The 7,500-nt window shown below is 59.2% G+C and overlaps 1 pseudogene; it reads right to left on the reverse strand.

Annotated features, from left to right (window-relative positions):
* Window positions 1-395: 395 nt before the first annotated feature.
* LOC145276352 (small subunit ribosomal RNA) lies at window positions 396-2,767 on the reverse strand (annotated as a pseudogene).
* Between the last annotated feature and the right edge of the window lie 4,733 nt (window positions 2,768-7,500).

Below are 7,500 nucleotides of genomic sequence, written 5' to 3' on the forward strand. Positions count from 1 at the left end.
CAGCACTTGGGTTTTTTATATTAGTTTTTGTTTATATAGATTTAGTAGTGTGCGAGGAGGTCTGTGCGAGGAGGCGTGACGGCATTGCAATGTCGCGAGTAGTTTGTTTTTAGCTAGCGGCGGTGGCACAGCGGCTGCAAAAAAAACAAAAAACGATAAAGCGGCGACAAGGCAAAGAAGAAGCGGCCATCACTTGCGGTGGGCGAAAAAACAAACAGGTGGTAAGACGCGGAAGCAAGCAAGAAGAGCTGGGGCTTTAAAAACCTCCGCGTCACCACAAATCTATCTCTCGCTCCGCCTTTTATAGGTTTGTTTGCGCGCATTCGAGGCGTTGACGCCGACAGACAGAGGAGGTAGGCCGGAAAACAACAAACCAGTCTCGAACGGGAAAACGGTAATGATCCTTCCGCAGGTTCACCTACGGAAACCTTGTTACGACTTTTACTTCCTCTAAACGATCGGGTTCGGTCGTCTTCTCCAGGCATCGAACGCCGAGGCGTAGATGCACGAGTGTCGTGACGGACACGTCGCGCACTGCCCGGCGGCGTCGTCGGCCAGATCCGAGGACCTCACCGGACCGTTCGATCGGTAGTAGCGACGGGCGGTGTGTACAAAGGGCAGGGACGTGATCGACGCGGGCTGTTGACCCGCGCCTACCGGGAATTCCTCGTTCACGGGGTTGGTTACAGGCCCCGATCCCTATCACGGGAGGTGGTTCAGAGGTTTCCCAACCCTCTCGGGCCGGGGCGAAGTCCCCGCTGATACCTCCAGTGTAGCGCGCGTGCGGCCCCGGACATCTAAGGGCATCACAGACCTGTTATCGCTCCGCCTCGTGTGGCTTTCTGCCACCCGTCCCTCTAAGAAGTGCGTGAGAAAACCGACCCGGACCCGAGCGCCACGGAGGACGCCGAGCCCGCCGTAAAAATCACTGACATCGGCGCACTAGTTAGCAGGCCGGAGTCTCGTTCGTTATCGGAATCAACCAGACGGATCGCTCCACCAACTAAGAACGGCCATGCACCACCACCCACCGAATCGAGAAAGAGCTATCGATCTGTCAATCCTACCGGTGTCCGGACCGGGTGAGTTTTCCCGTGTTGAGTCAAATTAAGCCGCAGGCTCCACTCCTGGTGGTGCCCTTCCGTCAATTCCTTTAAGTTTCAGCTTTGCAACCATACTCCCCCCGGAACCGAACTCTGGTTTCCCGCAGGCTACCCGCCGGGTCATGGAAGCGAACGCCGGCGGATCGCCGGTCGGCATCGTTTACGGTCGGAACTACGACGGTATCTGATCGTCTTCGAACCTCCGACTTTCGCTCTTGATCGAGGAAAACGTGCTTGCCACACGCCATCGCTGCAGTTCGTCTTGCGACGATCCAAGAATTTCACCTCTAACGTCGCAATACGAGTGGCCCCGACCGCTCCCTTCGATCATTGCCTCGCCGTAGACGGAGACCGACAGACGTAGACGAGGCCCTCTTCCATCATTCCATGCTTATCGTATGCAAGCTTGAACAGCCCGCTCTGAGCACTCTAATTTTTTCAAAGTGAACGTACCGGCCGCCGCGGACACTCGGTTAAGAGCACCCTTGGAGGAGAAACCGCCGACCGCAACACGCGCGCAGACAAGACACGAAGCAGGGACTCGGAGCGGACCGGGGGGTTCAAAAAAAAAGAGGAACGCGCGGAAAGGGAGAGGGAGAGAAGCGCGGGGGTCAGAGTGCGGGGATGCGAATGAACACACCCAAACACACACACGTAGCACCCCCCCGTTAGACTACTCCCGGAACCGAACCGACGACCACTTGTTTTTTTTTTTCCCGGATCCCGATCACGACCTCCTCGTCCACCTCGCCGGCAGGACCGCGTGGCGGGTATGCTAGCGGTTGACACCGGCGGAAAGGGCCGGGAATGCGAACGGACGACCAAAGTCAACGACGGACGATGGCGCCGCCGCCCCGGGGCCGCTTGCGCGACCACGAACCCGAGTTCGGACTACGAGCTTTTTAACCGCAACAACTTTAATATACGCTACCGGAGCTGGAATTACCGCGGCTGCTGGCACCAGACTTGCCCTCCGGTTGGTCCTCGTTAACGGATTTGAAGTGTACTCATTCCGATCGCGGGGCCTCGACAGAGTCCCGCGTCGTTATTTTTCGTCACTACCTCCCCGTGCCGGGAGTGGGTAATTTGCGCGCCTGCTGCCTTCCTTGGATGTGGTAGCCGTTTCGCATGCTCCCTCTCCGGAATCGAACCCCGATTCCCCGTTACCCGTAGTAACCACGGTAGGCACTTAACCGACCGTCGACAGTTGATAGGGCGGACCCTCGAGAGACCCGTCGCCGGGCGTGAAAGCTCGTGCGATCGACCAGTGAGTTATCCAGAGTCACCAAAGCGGAGCGCGCCGCCCTATGAGCCCCGCCACCGAACGGACCCGCGAGCGGGAACGCCGACGACGGGAGGACGGAATGACGCGCATCGGTCTCAGTCTAATATGTAGCGCCGCGACCCGGAACGGCCGACGCGGGTGCCAGCGCGCGAGGCGTGGCGACGACGGCGCGCCGACCGATCGCGGCCTGTGTCACATGTATTAGCTCTAGAATTGCCACAGTTATCCATCGCCTCCGAGGAGGAATACGGTCCCGAGGATTAGGTCCGGTTCCTGAGCCATTCGCGGTTTCGCCCGTTCTAATGCGTGGCGTGAACTTACACTTGCATGGCTTAAGCTTTGAGACAAGCATATGACTACTGGCAGGATCAACCAGGTATCGTTGGAATTTGGGACTTTGTTTCGACAGAACGACAGACCGACCGACCGACCGACCGACATAAGACAGACAACTACAACGACGGGCACGTGTTTATTTGTTTTTCGAGGAGGTTCGCCGTCAGTAGAAGCGCGCTGCCCGCGCTGATGGCCTCTTTTTTGTTTCTCCCCTGACTTGGACCGAGACCGAGACTCAAAGAACGAAAGCGACCAACGTCGACAACAACAACGACAACGGCACCCTTGACAGCGATACATACGACAAACGACAAGCAGCACGACGGCAGTGCACACGGACATCGAGGGTCAAGGTGCAGACTGAACTCGCCGAGGTCGTCGTCATCGTGGTCGCCATCGATTCCGTCTCGTCGTCGTCGTCGTCAACGTCCACGTCACAGCCGGCCGAGAAGAGAGAACAGACGACAGCGTCGACAACAACAACATCGACAACGGCACCCTTGACAGCGATACATACGACAAACGACAAACAGCACGACGGCAGTGCACACGGACATCGGAGGTCAAGGTGCAGACTGGAATCGTCGAGGTCGTCGTCATCGTGGTCGCCATCGATGCCGTCTCGTCGTCGTCGTCGTCGTCTTCGTCGTCGTCGTCGTCATCAACGTACCAACCGACCGAGACGAGAGAGCAAGCAACAACGTCGACAACAACAACGACAACGGCACCCTTGACAGCGATACATACGACAAACGACAAACAGCACGACGGCAGTGCACACGGACATCGGAGGTCAAGGTGCAGACTGAACTCGTCGAGGTCGTCGTCATCGTGGTCGCCATCGATGCCGTCTCGTCGTCGTCGTCGTCTCCGTCGTCGTCGTCGTCGTCGCCAACGTCAACGTCAACATCACAGCCGTCATCGGGGAGGAGCTGGACCAGGGCAGCGGCGGCGTAAATTTTCCCGTCACCTTCGTCGTCGCCTTCGTCGACCGACCGACCGACCGGCGTCGTGTTCGTGCTCGGAAAACCGAGGAGAGACAACGTGCACATGGCGCGTTCTCGCAAGCGGCTCCTCGGTCCGATTTTTTTGGGCGGCTTTTTCGAGCTTTTTTTTTTTCTCACCCTTTCGTCCGTGCGACGGCGAACGTTAGGGGAAAAAAAAAAAAAAAAAAACGACAACAACGCGGCGGACCGGGCGAACAACATCGTCGACACACACGACATTGACGACCGGTCCCCCTTTTCACAATCGCATCGAGATAAAAACGAACGAGTCCGATTCGAGCACCGAGTCGCGAGCGGGAGGACTGTCGGTGCAAGTATCGATCACTGACGTGAGCGCTTCGCCGGACAGAGGATGGCTCATCCGGCAGCCGTGCAAATCGACGGTATGGGAAGAACGAACAAGAAGAGCAACGACTTGATCGGCGGCTTGGGAACTGCGGACGGTGAAAACGGGTTAATCGACTGCGACCACGACTGCTCGATCGATCTTCTTTGGCGCTAACAAAGGTGGAGGTGGCGCAAGAAGGGACTAGCGCTATCACCGTCCACGTATCAGAAGATGCGGCGGCAGACGTCGACGCTTATGCGTTGTCGGACGAGAAGTCGCTGCAGCACGTGTACCGCGAGCGGGACGTCCAAGGTTTTGCCAGACGGAAAGAAATCGGGTGTCAGCGAACGTTCACACGGCTGTGAGATCGGACGCTGACAGGAGTAGGAGGCGGCAGGCAGGCGGCGGTTACGGCGGCGGCGCCTGCTGCTGCTCATCCTCCTGTTTGCTGCGGCGACTTCCAGGACGGGAGAGCATCGAACAACGTACGTATGGTTACAAGGGGATCAGGATCTACATAGTGCATCCCCCGCGGCTATTTTTGTTTGTTTGTTCGCTCGTTCGTTAATTCGTTCGTTCGTTCGTTCGTTCGTTACAATGTACGTTTTTCCGTTCGACGGCGGCAGAGAGCGGCGGCGTTTCTCCCTAATCCGGAGGATTTATCGGTCGCACAGCGATGGGTCGTTCGGCCGATCATCGAAAGATTCGCAGGTAGTGGTTGAATGGCAGAACGGCAGCAACAACAGCGGCGGCTGAGAGCGGCGAACGCTGAGGCGGAAGCAGAAGCTGCAGCAAACGTATCGGCTAAACATGGTGGACATAGATATGGCTGACGACGCGGGTACCACGACGACTATGGAACCAGGAAAAGGAGCCGTTAGTTGTTCCAACATATCGTTCGACACGTCGAGCAGCCCTAGGTCCACGGAGAAGCACACACACGTACCACGTATTATAACCTAACGACGATGAGCGGGCGCACGGTTGGCAGGAACGAAGGCGGCGGATCAAAACAAGTTGGAGCGCGGGGCGACAGCGATAACGGTGACAGCCCTAGGCGGCGGAGATGCCACTTTCTGACGCCTTTGCGACAAGCCCGTAGAGACGTTCCGGACCACCACGAGGCAAAGAGTCGCTGCTCCGACGAACCGACACACCAAAGTGTGCTTCCTACCGAACATGTTTTATAAAACTTTCAAACTGGAAAACCCCAGAAATGGTGTTGGTATTTGTCCAGACCCACCTCCGACACCTGAAAATGGTGGTCAAAAAAAACGTCGATTATACGAAGCGACATTTCTGGTCGGCGATTTTCCAGTTTTACGCCTACTGCCACATGGGGATGTCGGTAGGCGTCGCAAAGTGCCTTCTCGTAGGCTAGGCACACCAGGACTTTGTCATTTTTTTCCCCCTCGACATTCCTGGTCCGGTCTATTCCGATTTTACACCTACCGCCATGTGGGGGTGGCAGTAGGCGTCGAAAAGTGCCTTCTCGACCGCTAGCGACACCACTACTTTATCGAGCTCTGGAGGCCCGCACACCGACCCGGGGGCCGCGGAGTCGACCCCGGGGGCCTCCGCCTCTCGCCGCCGCTCACTTGGACGCCTTCCGCAACCTGTGGTCCCGCTCGGGGCCGCCGGGAGCCTCGCCGACCTGACCGGTGTCGGTAGGCGTCTGGAAGCGCCCGGCCGACCTGGACGAGGTCCCCCTGGCCCCCGGGGGACACCCCTTAGTTGGATGGGGGTGCTGTCCCGGGCACACATGCAACCCGCGGCCGCCTACCGACAGCCCCCGTCGCTCGATCGCTACTCCTTTCCAACATATGTCGGAGAAGCCGGGCGGTTGTGAAACCCCAGAAATGGTGTTGGTATTCGTCCAGACCCACCTCCGACACCTGAAAATGGTGGTCAAAAAAAACGTCGATTATACGAAGCGACATTTCTGGTCGGCGATTTTCCAGTTTTGCGCCTACCGCCATGTGGGGGTGGCAGTAGGCGTCGAAAAGTGCCTTCTCGACCGCTAGCGACACCACTACTTTATCGAGCTCTGGAGGCCCGCACACCGACCCGGGGGCCGCGGAGTCGACCCCGGGGGCCTCCGCCTCTCGCCGCCGCTCACTTGGACGCCTTCCGCAACCTGTGGTCCCGCTCGGGGCCGCCGGGAGCCTCGCCGACCTGACCGGTGTCGGTAGGCGTCTGGAAGCGCCCGGCCGACCTGGACGAGGTCCCCCTGGCCCCCGGGGGACACCCCTTAGTTGGATGGGGGTGCTGTCCCGGGCACACATGCAACCCGCGGCCGCCTACCGACAGCCCCCGTCGCTCGATCGCTACTCCTTTCCAACATATGTCGGAGAAGCCGGGCGGTTGTGAAACCCCAGAAATGGTGTTGGTATTCGTCCAGACCCACCTCCGACACCTGAAAATGGTGGTCAAAAAAAACGTCGATTATACGAAGCGACATTTCTGGTCGGCGATTTTCCAGTTTTGCGCCTACCGCCATGTGGGGGTGGCAGTAGGCGTCGAAAAGTGCCTTCTCGACCGCTAGCGACACCACTACTTTATCGAGCTCTGGAGGCCCGCACACCGACCCGGGGGCCGCGGAGTCGACCCCGGGGGCCTCCGCCTCTCGCCGCCGCTCACTTGGACGCCTTCCGCAACCTGTGGTCCCGCTCGGGGCCGCCGGGAGCCTCGCCGACCTGACCGGTGTCGGTAGGCGTCTGGAAGCGCCCGGCCGACCTGGACGAGGTCCCCCTGGCCCCCGGGGGACACCCCTTAGTTGGATGGGGGTGCTGTCCCGGGCACACATGCAACCCGCGGCCGCCTACCGACAGCCCCCGTCGCTCGATCGCTACTCCTTTCCAACATATGTCGGAGAAGCCGGGCGGTTGTGAAACCCCAGAAATGGTGTTGGTATTCGTCCAGACCCACCTCCGACACCTGAAAATGGTGGTCAAAAAAAACGTCGATTATACGAAGCGACATTTCTGGTCGGCGATTTTCCAGTTTTGCGCCTACCGCCATGTGGGGGTGGCAGTAGGCGTCGAAAAGTGCCTTCTCGACCGCTAGCGACACCACTACTTTATCGAGCTCTGGAGGCCCGCACACCGACCCGGGGGCCGCGGAGTCGACCCCGGGGGCCTCCGCCTCTCGCCGCCGCTCACTTGGACGCCTTCCGCAACCTGTGGTCCCGCTCGGGGCCGCCGGGAGCCTCGCCGACCTGACCGGTGTCGGTAGGCGTCTGGAAGCGCCCGGCCGACCTGGACGAGGTCCCCCTGGCCCCCGGGGGACACCCCTTAGTTGGATGGGGGTGCTGTCCCGGGCACACATGCAACCCGCGGCCGCCTACCGACAGCCCCCGTCGCTCGATCGCTACTCCTTTCCAACATATGTCGGAGAAGCCGGGCGGTTGTGAAACCCCAGAAATGGTGTTGGTATTCGTCC

Source organism: Euprymna scolopes, unplaced genomic scaffold (assembly GCF_053919585.1).
Source record: "Euprymna scolopes isolate OS-2025 unplaced genomic scaffold, ASM5391958v1 sca858, whole genome shotgun sequence".
Lineage (NCBI taxonomy): Eukaryota > Metazoa > Mollusca > Cephalopoda > Sepiida > Sepiolidae > Euprymna > Euprymna scolopes.